This window comes from Oncorhynchus masou, chromosome 25 (assembly GCF_036934945.1).
Source record: "Oncorhynchus masou masou isolate Uvic2021 chromosome 25, UVic_Omas_1.1, whole genome shotgun sequence".
NCBI lineage: Eukaryota > Metazoa > Chordata > Actinopteri > Salmoniformes > Salmonidae > Oncorhynchus > Oncorhynchus masou.
The window spans coordinates 11,889,437-11,904,174 of NC_088236.1; the positions used below are offsets into that span (position 1 = coordinate 11,889,437).

Consider the following 14,738-nt stretch of genomic DNA (forward strand, 5'->3'; position numbering starts at 1 on the left):
TTGCTATGCAGGTACACAGGGCGTTATGGTTTTTGGGGGTAGGGTGTATGGGTGGCGGGGTATCTGTGTATGGGGTAGGGCGTATGGTGGTGTGGGTGGGCGGATTTTGGGGGTAAGCTGAATGGAAGTACGGGGTAGCTGCTCGTTCCTCCCGGGGTAGGGGTAGGACTGCCCGTAGGGCATGATCTCGCCATCACGGTTGACAACTCCATTGTTTCGGTGGTCCCAGGCGCTAAGAACCGTATGGTTGTAGATCCTGGAGGGTAACACCCCTGTGGTGGTCAACATAACACCAGGGGGTGGCCCGTTCCTGATAGGGGGTATGCTCTACAGGTCCGGTAGGGCGTATGCCCTGGTCACACAGGAAGGGCGCAGGTGGTAATCCATGGCACTTGTCATCTCCGTCTGGATGGTACTGGGGTAGCTGTTGGCTGGGCTCCCTGGTGGTGGGCGTATGGGGGTACAACTATCCAGGTAGGGGTAGCCCGTCTGTGTTCATGGGGTTAGGGCGTACTGGCTGGTGTTAGGTGGTAGGGCGTATGGGGGTAGGGCGTATGGTGGTACTGGGTAGGGCGTTTGATCCGCTACAAGACCATTGTGGTAGGGCATATGGTGTCAGGGGAACGGCACCGATGTACCTCCAGGCTCTGGTGGTAGGCGTACACCCAAACAAGGGCACTAAATGCGTTCATGGTGGTAGGGCGTATGGTGGTACCACTGAGGTGGTAGGGCGTATGGTGGTAGGGGGTAGTCAAAACTGTTGGTGGTAGGGCGTATGGTGGAACAAATGGTGGTAGGGGCAGGTGCTAGGGGTAGGGGCGTATGGTGGTAGGGCGTATGGTGGTAGGGGGTAGGGGTAGGGGTAGGGCGTATGGTGGTAGGGGGGACCTAGGTTAGGGGGTAGGGGTAGGGGGGTAATGGTGGTAGGGGTAGGGCGTATGGTGGTAGGGCGTATGGTGTAAAGTGGCTGTGCTAGGGGTAAGGTATGGTGGTAGGGGCGTAATTGGTCACCATAGGGTAGTGCGTATGGTGGTAGGGGCGTATGGTGGTAAATGTAGGGGTAGGGGGTGGGGGAAGGGTGTATGGTGGTAGGGGGTAGGGTATGGTGGTAGGGCGTATGGTGGTAGGGGGTATGGTGCTAGGGGGTTAAGGGTATGGTGGTAGGGCGTATGGTGGTAGGGGGTAGGGCGTATGGTGGTAGGGCGTATGGTGGTAGGGGGTAGGGCGTATGGTGGTAGGGGGTATGTGTGGTGGGGGTGTATGGTGGTAGGGGGTAGGGCGTATGGTGGTAGGGGGTAGGGTGGGGGTAGGGCGTATGGTGGTAGGGCATATGGTGGCAGGGGTAGGGGTATGGGGTAGGGGTAGGGCGTATGGTGGTAGGGCGTATGGTGGTAGGGGGTAGGGCGTATGGTGGTAGGGCGTATGGTGGTAGGGGGTTGGGTATGGTGGGGGGGTAGGGTATGGTGGTAGGGCGTAGGTGGTAGGGGGTAGGGCATATGGTGGTAGGGCGTATGGTGGTAGGGGTAGGGCGTATGGTGGTAGGGCGTATGGTGGTAGGGGGTAGGGGTATGGGGGTAGGGCGTATATGGTGGTAGGGGGTATGGTGTAGGGGGGTAGGGGTAGGGGTGGTGGTATGGTGGTAGGGGTAGGGCGTATGGGGGTAGGGCGTATGGTGGTAGGGGGTAGGCGTATGGGGTAGGGCGTATGGTGTTAGGTGGTAGGGTTAGGGGGTAGGGCGTATGGTGGTAGTGGGTAGGGCGTATGAGGGAGGTGGGGGTAGGGCATATGGTGGCAGGGGTAGGGCGTATGGTGGTAGGGGCGTATGGTTTTTGGGGGTAGGGTGTAGGGGTAGGGGGTTGTGTATGGGGTAGGGCGTATGGTGGTAGGGGGGTAGGGCGTATGGTTTTGGGGGTAGGGTGTATGGAGGTAGGGGGTAGGGTGTATGGTGGTAGGGCGTATGGGGTAGGGGGTAGGGTGTATGGGGTAGGGCGTATGGTGGTAGGGGGTAGGGGCGTATGGTGGTCGGTGGTAGGGCGTATGGGGGTAGGGGGTATGGTTGTATGGGGGTATGGCATATGAGGGTAGGGCGTATGGTGGTAGGGCATATGGTGGCAGGGGGTAGGGTGATGATAGGGGTAGGGCGTAGGTGGTGTGTATGGTGGTAGGGGGGTGGTAGGGGGTATGGTGGTAGGGGGGTAGGGTGTATGGTTTTAGGGGGTAGGGTGTATGGTGGTAGGGGGTAGGGTGTATGGGGTTAGGGCGTATGGGGGTAGGGGGGTAGGGCGTATGGGGTAGGGGGGCGTATGGTGGTAGGGGGTAGGGCATATGGTAGGGGGGTAGGGCGTATGGTGGTAGGTGGTAGGGCGTATGGGGGTAGGGGCGTATGGTGGTAGGGGGTATGGCATATGAGGGTAGGGGGTAGTGGTGGTAGGGCATATGGTGGCAGGGGGGGCGTAGGGCGTATGATGATAGGGGGGGTAGGGCGTATGGTGGTAGGTAGGCGTAGGGTGGTAGGGTGGTAGGGGGTAGGGGTATGGTGGTAGGGGGTATGGTGTAGGGGGGTAGGGGTAGGGTAGGGCGTATGGTGGTAGGGGGTAGGGCGTATGGTGGTATGGTGGTAGGGCGTATGGTGGTAGGTGGTAGGGCGTATGGGGGTAGGGGGGCGTATGGTGGTAGGGTAGGCATATGGTGGCGTATGGGGTTAGGGCGTATGGTGTTAGGGGGTAGGGCGTATGGTGGTAGGGCGTATGGTGGTAGGGGGTAGGGCGTATGAGGGTAAGGCGTATGGTGGTAGGGCATATGGTGGCAGGGGGTAGGGGTAGGGGCGTATGATGATAGGGGTATGGCGTATGGTGGTAGGGCGTATGGTGGTATGGGGGTAGGCGTATGGTGGTAGGGGCGTATGGTGGTAGGGGTAGGGTATGGTGGTAGTAAGGGGGGGCGTATGGTGGTAGGGGGGTAGGGCGTATGGTGGTAGGGGGTAGTGTGTATGGTGGTAGGGTGTATGGTGGTAAGGGGTAGGGCGTATGGTGGTAGTGGGTAGGGCGTTTGAGGGTAAGGCGTATTGTGGTAGTGCATATGGTGGCAGGGGGTAGGGCGTATGATGATAGGGGTATGGCGTATGGTGGTAGGGCGTATGGTGGTAGGGGGTAGTGCGTATGGTGGTAGGGCGTATGGTGGTAAGGGGTAGGGCGTATGGTGGTAGGGGGTATTGTGTATGGTGGTAGGGCGTATGGTGGTAGGGGGTAGGGCGTATGGTGGTAGGGCGTATGGTGCTAGGGGGTAGGGCGTATGGTGGTAGGGCGTATGGTGGTAGGGGGTAGGGATAGGGGGTAGGGCATGCGTATGGTGGTAGGGGGGTAGGGCGTATGGTGGTAGGGGGTAGGGGTAGGGGGGTAGGGCGTATGGTGGTAGGGGGTAGTGCGTATGGTGGTAGGGCGTATGGTGCTAGGGGGTAGGCGTATGGTGCTAGGGGTTAAGGCGTATGGTGGTAGGGCGTATTGTGGTAGGGGTAGTGCGTATGGTGGTAGGGCGTATGGTGGTAAGGGGTAGGGCGTATGGTGGTAGGGGGTAGTGTGTATGGTGGTAGGGTGTATGGTGGTAAGGGGTAGGGCGTATGGTGGTAGGGTGTAGTGCGTATGGTGGTAGGGCGTATGGTGGTAGGGGGTAGGGCGAATGGTGCTAGGGGTTAAGGCGTATGGTGGTAGGGCGTATGGTGCTTGGGGTTACGGCGTATGATGGTAGGGCTTATGGTTTTAGGATGGTAGGGGGTAGGGGGTAGGGGGGTAGGGGGTAAAGTTGTAGGGGGGTAGGGGGTAAAGGGGTAGGGTGTATGGTGTATGGTGGTAGTGTGGTATGGTGGTAGGGGGTCTGGTGATAACAAGAGTAGCAGTAACTAGTTGTAGTAACTCCTTAAGTTAACCCTAACCTTAACTCCTAACCCCTAGCCTAGCTAACATTAGCCAGCTATCTAATGTAGGCCACCTAGCAAGAATCCGTAACATATCTTACATTTTGTAAATTTGTAACATATCTTACATTTTACAAACTTTTAACGTATAATACAAATTGTAATGTACTGGGCCGTACAGACTACCCTCTGTACAGACTACCCTCTGTAGCACCTTGAGGTCAAATGTCGAGCAGTTGCCATACCAAGCGGTGATGCAACCAGTCAGGATGCTCTCGATGTTGCAGCTGAAGAACTTTTTGAGGATCTGGGGACCCCATGCCAGACCTTTTCAGTCTCCTGAGGGGGAAACGGTGTTGTCGTGTTCTCTTCACAACTGTCTTGCTGTGTTTGGACCATGATAGTTTATTGGTGATGTGGCCGCTAAGGATCTTGAACCTCTCGACTCGCTCCAGCCACGTCGATGTTAATGGGGGCCTGTTCGGACCTCCTTTTCCTATAGTCCACAATCAGCTCCTTGCTCACATTGGGGGAGAGTTTGTTGTCTGGCACCACACTGCCAGGTCTCTGATCTCCTCCCTATAGGCTGTCTCATCGTTGTTGGTGATGATGCCTACATCAGCAAACTTAATGACGGTGTTGGAGTCGTGTTTGGCCACGCAGTCGTGGGTGAACAGGGAGTACAGGAGAGGACTGAACACGTACCCCTGAGGGGCCCCCGTGTTAAGGATCAGTGTGGCAGATGTGTTGTTGCCTACCCTTACCACCTGGGGGAAAGCCTATGAGCAAAATCAATGGCGTTTTTTTCCCTTCTTTTTGGATAAACCCCCAAAATAAGTTCTGTGGTAAACACAGGCTTAGGAGATCTTCATCAGCTAACTTCACTTTTTGTGATTTTTTTTTAGAATTTAGGTAACAATAAAAAACACAAACCATTTCAAAATTCATAAAGTAATGTTATCTGACTGTAATTTTCTCATAGGACAAAACATATAATATCTCTTATACCCGTGTTAACCTCAGACCTTATATTTGGTATTTATTCCAAAGTCCTGATCTTTCTCCATACATTTTTTCCCGTAGGGACGGCTGAATGAACCAGAGGTAATTTGTTTCTGGGATTTAGGACAACAGCTCTATTACAATGTCAAAATCTTACAGGACTTTAAAATTAATATATATTTTTTGCATTCTAAATTTTTGTAATCATATTTTAGATTTATCAGGGGATGCCGCAGCACCCCTACTTCCTGCGCCTATGTTGATATCCAGATACAACTTTAGCACGAGGTGTAAACGGGGGCTCTGTTGTTCCCTAAAGCAGGTATATGTTCAGAAGCTATTTCATCTTTAATTTTTAATGAAACCCAGTTTTCAATCGAGCTCAAAAGTTTGACCCCGACGTGATTTGAACACGCAACCTTCTGATCTGGAGTCAGACGCGCTACCGTTGCGCCACGAGGTCAGATAACATAGATTTAAAACTGTCTACCCTGTGAAAGTGCTGGTCGGCACATCGTGGTCAGCATCTCATGACATACTCACAAAGCGCACGGAATGGTTACGAAACCAACCGCGAGCAGTGGCTGTGGCATGTCGTCGTCGATTCTTTTTCCTGGAGAAAAGTTCGATGATGCAACCTATAAAAGATCTCAGACACAAAATAGCCATACAGGACTTCGTGGCGCAACGGTAGCGCGTCTGACTCCAGATCAGAAGGTTGCGTGTTCGAATCACGTCGGGGTCATTTGTTTTGCGCTTGAAAGTGAGTTGGCTTGCTCTAACCAGTAGTAGAGGTGAAAAGGCTAATAAATCATCATGAAAAATAGAGGAAAACAGTCTAGTCTTGCAGTCAGGCAATATTATCGTCAGAGAATGGTTTGTACATTCCAGGAAAGATTAAGATGTTTTTAATATAGCCTACTGTGTGTTGCTTATACAGCCGTACACAAAAATAACAAAGAGACAGCTATTATCAATCAGTCTGTTATTGTTATTGATGTATCTGTGCCTCGATGGCGACACAGAGGTCAGGTAAGCAAAACACCCAGGGCTGTAAGCCACCCAGCACCTTGTGGAAGACCTGGGGTCGCACCTTGGGGGTCCGCTCATCTGCGAAGCGGCTCAGTTTCTCCAGCACCCGGCCCACCCCTCGGTCCTTGGACACCTAGCAGGCAGACTGTTCACAGGCACGTATAAAAACACTCAGAAACATTCAGTACACACACAACTATACATGCTTGTGTATGTGTGTGTAGTTACCACACACACACCACTACCCTAACAATTCCCCCCGAAGCATACCCCTGGTCAGAAACATAAGGAAGTACATTCTATGAAAGAGCCTCAGACACAACAACAAATCACAGGACTTTTTGGTGCAAAGGTAGGCTGTCTGCCTGTAAATCAGATTGATGCATGTTCATATTATGATACTTTTTTGCATGAAAACACAGAGAAGTGGCCACACACACACACACACACACACACAGACACACAGACAGACAGACAGACAGACAGACAGACAGACAGACAGACAGACAGACGAGGAGGCAGACACATTCCAACATTCAAATCCATGTGATGGGTATTACAAGCATCATCCCACACGTTGTTGTTGTTGCTGCTGAAGGGAATTTCTTTTCTTTTTTTATACCTCGGTTATCGACTTGGTCACATGACAAGGGGCATGGGGAGATTGGATCACATGACGCAGGGACTGAAACCCCTGGTTGCCTCTTTCTGTGCAGAGAGAGAGGGAGAGGAGAGGAGAGGAGAGAGAGGGGTGAGAGAAGGAGGAGGAGGGAGAGAGAGGGTAGAGATAGAGGGAGAGAGTCAGGGGAGAGAGACAGAGGGAGAGGAGAGCAGAGAGAAGGTGGAAGAGAGAGAGAGGGGCCAGAGAGCAAGAGAGAGAGAGAAGGTGGAAGAGAGAGAGAGGGGCCAGAGAGCAAGAGAGAGAGAGAAGGTGGAAGAGAGAGAGAGGGGCCAGAGAGCAAGAGAGAGAGAGAAGGTGGAAGAGAGAGAGAGGGGCCAGAGAGCAAGAGAGAGAGAGAAGGTGGAAGAGAGAGAGAAGGGCCAGAGAGCAAGAGAGAGAGAGAAGATGGAAGAGAGAGAGAGGGGCCAGAGAGCAAGAGAGAGAGAGAAGGTGGAAGATAAGAAGAGGAGAAGGAAGGAGAAGGAGAGGCAAGGAGAGGAGAGAGAGGGAGAGAGAGAAGGACAGAGGAGAGAGAGAGGGAGAGAGGGAGATGAGAGAGAAGAGCAGAGAGAGGGGGAAGAGAGGGAGAGGAGACGGAGGGAGAGGGAGAGGAGAGGAGAGAGAGGGACAGAGGAGAGCAGAGAGAGGGAGAGAGGCGAGCAGAGAGGGGAGGGAGAGAGAAAGGGGATATCTGGCAAAAAAAATACTTGAATCAGCTATATAATTCTGCAAAAATATCCTCAGTGTACAAAGTAAAACACCAAATAATGCATGCAGAGCAGAATTAGGCCAATACCCGCTAATTACCAAAATCCAGAAAAGAGACGTTAAATTGTACAACCACCTAAAAGGAAGCGATTCCCAAACCTTCCATAACAAAACCATCACCTAAAACCTCTCCCTCATTGGAGCAAGACAAAGGAGCTGATCGTGGACTACAGGTAACGGAGGTCTAAGCACGCCCCCATCCACATCGACGGGGCTGTAGTGGAGCTGGTCATGGACTACAGGTAACGGAGGGCTGAGCACGCCCCCATCCACATCAACGGGGCTGTAGTGGAGCTGATCGTGGACTACAGGCAACGGAGGGCTGAGCACGCCCCCATCCACATCAACGGGGCTGTAGTGGAGCTGGTCATGGACCACAGGTAACGGAGGGCTGAGCACGCCCCCATCCACATCAACTGGGCTGTAGTGGAGCAGATCATGGACTACAGGTAACGGAGGGCTGAGCACGCCCCCATCCACATCGACGGGGCTGTAGTGGAGCAGATCAAGAGTTTCAAGTTCCTCTGTGTCCACATCACCAACAAACTATCATGGTCCAAACACAGCAAGACAGTTGTGAAGTGGGCACAACAAAGCCTATTCCCCCTCAGGACACTGAAAAGATTTGGCACGGGTCCCCAGATCCTCAAAACATTCTACAGCTGCACCATCGACAGGTGTGGCACTGTGAGAGAGGAGAAAGGGAAGGGATAGTGAGATGCATACAGGTGCGATACTTGATCCTCTGACAGTTACCTTAACTAATTTAGCAGACACAGAATCACATAACAGGGTCTAACAGGGGAATTTAAAGACTAAAGGTCATATTTACTTTAGAGTGACCAACACAATGTTGAGCATATTTTGAGTTTACATCATTGAATTGTCATGATACTGCTTGGCTAGTTTCCCAGATGCGAGGGTTGTACTTGTTCAGTGACCAATTCAGTGTTGGTCAAAGGTCCTGGGTGACCAGGCAGTATGATGCTGTTTCCCAGAATGCTCCCCCTTATCTTTCTGCTGGGAATAAAGTAAACAAGATGCACGTTTTTCGAGAGGTCAATGTTGTCGTGAGAAACTGAACATCTTGTGCCAACCAGCTCTTCTAAAGCCCTAACACATCAGACAGCTTCTAGAGCCCTAACACCTCAGGCAGCTTCTAGAGTCCTAACACCTCAGGAAGCTTCTAGAGACCTAACACCTCAGGCAGCTTCTAGAGCCCTAACACCCCAGGCAGCTTCTAGAGACCTAACACCTCAGGCAGCTTCTAGAGCCCTAACACCCCAGGCAGCTTCTAGAGACCTAACACCTCAGGCAGCTTCTAGAGCCCTAACACCCCAGGCAGCTTCTAGAGCCCTAACACCTCAGGTAGCTTCTAGAGCCCTAACACCTCAGGAAGCTTCTAGAGCCCTAACACATCAGGCAGCTTCTAGAGCCCTAACACATCAGGCAGCTTCTAGAGCCCTAAAACCTCAGGAAGCTTCTAGAGCCCTAACACATCAGGCAGCTTCTAGAGCCCTAACACCCCAGGCAGCTTCTAGAGCCCTAACACATCAGGCAGCTTCTAGAGCCCTAACACCTCAGGAAGCTTCTAGAGCCCTAACACATCAGGCAGCTTCTAGAGCCCTAACACCCCAGGCAGCTTCTAGAGCCCTAACACCTCAGGCAGCTTCTAGAGCCCTAACACCTCAGGCAGCTTCTAGAGCCCTAACACCCCAGGCAGCTTCTAGAGCCCTAACATCTCAGGCAGCTTCTAGAGCCCTAACACCTCAGGCAGCTTCTAGAGCCCTAACACCTCAGGCAGCTTATAGAGCCCTAACACCTCAGGCAGCTTATAGAGCCCTAACACCTCAGGCAGCTTCTAGAGCCCTAACATCTCAGGCAGCATCTAGACTCCTAACACCCCAGGCAGCTGCTCACCAGACTTTGTGGAGCAACAGTAGTACATCTGACTCAAGATCAGATTCTGTGTTCAAATCATGATGGGGTCAATTAATTTTTTACAGCAATGAGGTGACAATGAGTTGAGTTTGGACCAGAGCTAGATAATCAGAGAGGGGATAAGGGTTGTTTTTGGTGATCTGGACATTGGTCAGAAAGGGGATAAGGGTTGTTTCTGGACAGGGTAGTAATGAGCTAGACAGTGGTCAGCTAGGGGTTGTTGTTGGACAGGGTCATAATGAGCTAGATCGTTGTCAGAAAGGGGAAGGGGCATATCCGTGGGAAGTAGGGGTGCTGAGGGTGCTGCAGCATCCCCTGATTAATAAATAAATAATAATAATATCATATAATAATTATACAATATAAATAAAAAAGTGATACAGGCATTTATTAATCCTGGGTCACCTCCTCTTCTCTCTCCTCATAGGTTGTCCTTTATGAATCCTGGGTCACCTCCTCTTCTCCCTCCTCATAGGTTGTCCTTTATGAATCCTGGGTCACCTCCTCTTCTCCCTCCTCATAGGTTGTCCTAGGTCACCTCCTCTGCTCCCTCCTCATAGGGTGTCCTCATGTCACACAGCATGGTCCTCTTATTACTGTACAACTCACTGGTAGCTGGCAGCAGCTTAGCAGTGGAAACTATACACAGAGACGGACACAAATCAACGTTACATTTTAATACAATACAGGGCAAAGAGAGAGACATGCACAATGTTATATAAAATACAATGATTGACTAATTGACTGACTTATTGATTGACTGATTGACTGATTGACTGATTGACTGATTGACTGACTGATTGACTGATTGATTGACCGATTGATTACTGCCTGATTGACTGATTGACTGATTGATTGACTGATTGAATATTGATTACTGCCTGATTGACTGATTGACTGATTGACTGATTGTTGTGACCAGAGCTAGACAGACAGTGAAAGGGTAACAACAGAGAGAGAAAATACAATCCAGTTACAGTCAATTCTATACAACACTCAGTGTAAAACAGTATATTAAAATATTATGGGCTACATCTGTCTGCTAAACAACCTGACCAACTTGACTTGTTCTGGAGCAAATGGTCTCAACTTTTCGACACGGAAAAGTTTCCAAAATAACCATAACATTTGAAACAGACAGGACAACACTGAATGTTTTACATTCTGCATCTGGGGACTACTGGTCGAAACTGTGATAGAAGCAGTCATTTGTGTTTCTGTACAGCAGGCCAACCTTTTGGGTCGTGGGGTGTCTGTGGTCTTGGGGTGTGTTCGGTTGTTCACTCTCTGAAGGGTGGGATGGGTAGGAAACCTGCTGTGTGAGAGAACAGTTCATCAGTTAGTATTTAGTTAGGGAGTATAGTTTGTTATTACAGTTAGTTATGGAGTATAGTTAGTTATTACAAATAGTTATGGGGTATAGTTAGTTACTACAGCTAGTTCGGGAGTATAGCTCGTTATTACAGTTACTTAGGAAGTATAGTTCGTTATTACAGCTAGTTAAGGAGTATAGTTAGTTAGTTAATACAGTTAGTGAGGGAGTATAGGTAGTTGTTACAGTTAGTTGGGGATTATAGTTTGTTGTTACAGCTAGTTGGGGAGTATAGTTAGTTATTACAGTTAGTTAGGGAGTATAGTTAGTTATTACAGTTAGTTAGGGAGTATAGTTAGTTATTACAGTTAGTTAGTGAGTATAGTTAGTTATAACAGTTGGTCAGGGAGTATAGTTAGTTGTTACAACTAGTTAGGGAGTATAGTTAGTTATTACAGTTAGTTAGGGAGTATAGTTCGTTATTACAGCTAGTTAAGGAGCATAGTTAGTTAGTTATTACAGCTAGTTAGGGAAAGTTAGTTATTACAACCTTAGTTAGGGAGTGACCTACTTAGTTATTACAAATAGTTATGGGGTATAGTTAGTTACTACAGCTAGTTCGGGAGTATAGCTCATTATTACAGTTACTTAGGAAGTATAGTTCGTTATTACAGCTAGTTAAGGAGTATAGTTAGTTAGTTAATACAGTTAGTTAGGGAGTATAGGTAGTTGTTACAGTTAGTTGGGGATTATAGTTTGTTGTTACAGCTAGTTAGGGAGTATAGTTAGTTATTACAGTTAGTTAGGGAGTATAGTTAGTTATTACAGATAGTTAGGGAGTATAGTTAGTTATTACAGTTAGTTAGGGAGTATAGTTAGTTATAACAGTTAGTCAGGGAGTATAGTTAGTTATTACAGTTAGTTAGGGAGTATAGTTAGTTATAACAGTTAGTCAGGGAGTATAGTTAGTTGTTACAGCTAGTTAGGGAGTATAGTTAGTTATTACAGTTAGTTAGGGAGTATAGTTCGTTATTACAGTTAGTTAGGGGGTATAGTTAGTTATTACAGTTAGTTAGGGAGTATAGTTAGTTATAACAGTTAGTCGGGGAGTATAGGTAGTTGTTACAGCTAGTTAGGGAGTATAGTTAGTTATTACAGTTAGTTAGGGAGTATAGCTAGTCATTACATTTAGTTAGGGAGTATAGTTACTTATTACAGTTTGTTAGGGAGTATAGTTAGTTATTACAGTTAGTTAGTGAGTATAGCTAGTTATTACAGTTAGTTAGGGAGTATAGTTCATTATTACAGTTATTTAGGGAGTATAGTTAGTTATTACAGCTAGTTAGGGAGTATAGTTAGTTATTACAGTTAGTTAGGGAGTATAGCTAGTTATTACAGTTAGTTAGGGAGTATTGTAAGTTATTACAGTTAGTTTGGGAGTATAGTTCGTTATTACAGTTACCTAGGAAGTATAGTTACTTATTACAGTTAGTTAGGGATTATAGTTAGTTATTACAGTTAGTTAGGGAGTATAGTTAGTTATTACAGCTAGTTAGGGAGTATAGTTAGTTATTACAGTTAGTTTGGGAGTATAGCTAGTTATTACAGTTACTTAGGGCATTTTCACATCAGATGAAATGCATCTCACCCTGGGGCTAGGCTCAACATGGGGTTGTAACCCTAGGCTGGGCGGAAAATTATAATTATGCAAACGTCTAAATTGCTAGCCTTATCACCCTTGGGTCACCCGTAGGTTATAAACAACCTTTTATACAATTAACATTAATCAACAATAGCTCTCACCCTGATTCCAAGAGTCTCTACATACCCAACCATTTCAAAACATTCCTTAGATCACTTCAAGTCAACTTTGAACTGATGGCTGAACAACATGTTAAAGGAAGTTGATAAGAGACCAAGGAAGAGTAGATAGAAGCATAAAGGCCAGAAAGGGGGCTGTTATGCGGGTCCAAGGTTGTTTGCCCACTGCCTAGGGGATGGTGCCTGTAACTGTCAGTCAAAGTGTCGTTGCCATGGTTCTGATTCTTCTCTGGACCATTGAAGTCTTTGGTGACACTCTGGTTGACCGAATCCAGAAGCTTCTGAAGGTCTGTGGAGAGATACAAGTTCAATCAGGAGACACGACAGAGATTATCCAGTCGCAGTACATTTTAATGACCTGAAGCATGACATTTCCACCTTTAGATTTTGTGGCACAGAGAAAGTTAAGATATCAGACAGGGGAGGTGATATTAATAAAACTCTGAGTTAAAGACAATGTTCTGGGATTTTCACCCCCCAGACATTATTTCCTAAAAGACTTAATGATGTATGTTATGTTGTGAATTTGAACATGAATTATGCCCCTATTCATGTTTACTCTGATGTTTTTCGTACGATGTTCCCAAAGATTTATGAAAACTCATTGTGGTTTAACTTCTTTGATATAGGGGGCGCTCTTTTAATTTTGGATAAAAAACGTTCCCGTTTTAAACAAGATATTTTGTCACGAAAAGATGCTCGACTATGCATATAATTGACAGCTTTGGAAAGAAAACACTCTGACGTTTCCAAAACTGCAAAGATAGTATCTGTGAGTGCCACAGAACTGATGCTACAGGCAAAACCAAGATGAAATTTCAAACAGGAAATGGCCCAGATTTTGAAGGCGCTGTGTTCCAATGTCTCCTTATATGGCTGTGAATGCGCCAGGAATGAGCCTACACTTTCTGTCGTTTCCCCAAGGTGTTTGCAGCATTGTGACGTATTTGTAGGCATATCATTGGAAAATTGACCATAAGAGACTCCATTTACCAGGTGCCCGCTTGGGGTCCTCCGTCAAAATTATTGCGTAATCTCGAGCTGCGTGCATTTTACCATTTGCTTCAGAGGAGAAAGTCAACTGCCACAAATGATTTATCATCGAATAGATATGTGAAAAACACCTTGAGGATTGATTCTAAACAACGTTTGCCATGTTTCTGTCGATATTATGGATTAACTTTGGAAAAAAGTTTGGCGTTGTAATGACTGAATTTTCGTGTTTTTTTCTTAGCCAAACGTGATGAACAAAACGGAGCGATTTCTCCTACACAAATAATATTTTTGGAAAAACTGAACATTTGCTATCTAACTGAGAGTCTCCTCATTGAAAACATCCGAAGTTCTTCAGAGGTAAATTATTTTACTTGAATGCTTTTCTTGTTTTTGTGAAAATGTTGCCTGCTGAATGCTAGGCTAATGCTATGCTAGCTATCAATGCTCTTACACAAATGCTTGTGTAGCTATGGTTGAAAAGCATATTTTGAAAATCTGAGATGACAGTGTTGTTAACAAAAGGCTAAGCTTGTGAGTGAATATCTTTCTTTCATTTCATTTGCGATTTTCATGAATAGTTAACGTTGCGTTATGGTAATGAGGTTGAGGCTATGACTACGCTCCTGGATACGGGATTGCTCGACGCAAGAAGTTAATAGACGTGTTTAACACGTCTTATTTACACACTTTATTTGAATATTTATGAAATGTACATTGTTATATTTGGTAGCGTTTATTTGTTTTTCCTTTGCCTCCAACCCCTTTCGATAAGTGGAACGGATGTGGGTGTGGCCAGGTCTACTTAAGGGTGCTAATTTAAGAACCTCACAAAAGCTCTGAAGAAGGCCGTGAGGTCGGTACCTAAAGCTTACTAAAGATCAGTGATACTATCAAGAGCAGTGTGCGGTTTCCTTTTTCCTTCATCCTGTGGAGAGATAAAAAATAAAAAAACATGACAAGCTATGGATTTTATTTTCAAAAGTTGACATGATATCTCTGTAGGATGTGATTCACTTTTTCAAATAGTTCATTAAGAAGAACAGGAGGCTATCGTCACTGTCGGATGAAAACCTCTTATCTGCAAAACTTTTCAGGAAGTGGAAAATAACATTTTCAAACATTAGAATAAACATTTCTTGTTCCTACTATGATAAACATTTCTTGTTCCTAGAGTCATGAAATGTTCAGTGTCCCTCAGAGTAATTTATCGAGAAGATAAGGTATCAGTGAGAGAGATCTGAAGGTATCAGTGTCCCTCAGGGTACATTTCTGGGGAGTTACTGCTTTCTATACAT

At 47.1% G+C, this 14,738-nt stretch overlaps 1 long non-coding RNA gene and 2 other non-coding genes across 3 annotated transcripts; 1 reads left to right on the plus strand and 2 right to left on the minus strand.

Annotated features, from left to right (window-relative positions):
* Nucleotides 1-5,303: 5,303 nt before the first annotated feature.
* Nucleotides 5,304-5,375, minus strand: trnaw-cca (transfer RNA tryptophan (anticodon CCA)). The gene has a single exon. It is a non-coding gene; the product is annotated as a tRNA-Trp (tRNA).
* Nucleotides 5,376-5,585: 210 nt separating this feature from the next.
* trnaw-cca (transfer RNA tryptophan (anticodon CCA)) lies at nt 5,586-5,657 on the plus strand. Its single transcript has one exon. It is a non-coding gene; the product is annotated as a tRNA-Trp (tRNA).
* Nucleotides 5,658-5,804: 147 nt separating this feature from the next.
* LOC135513495 (uncharacterized) lies at nt 5,805-6,902 on the minus strand. Its single transcript, XR_010451550.1, has 2 exons — nt 6,567-6,902; nt 5,805-6,089 (listed from the first exon to the last, which is right to left on the minus strand). It is a non-coding gene; the product is annotated as an uncharacterized LOC135513495 (long non-coding RNA).
* Nucleotides 6,903-14,738: the final 7,836 nt, after the last annotated feature.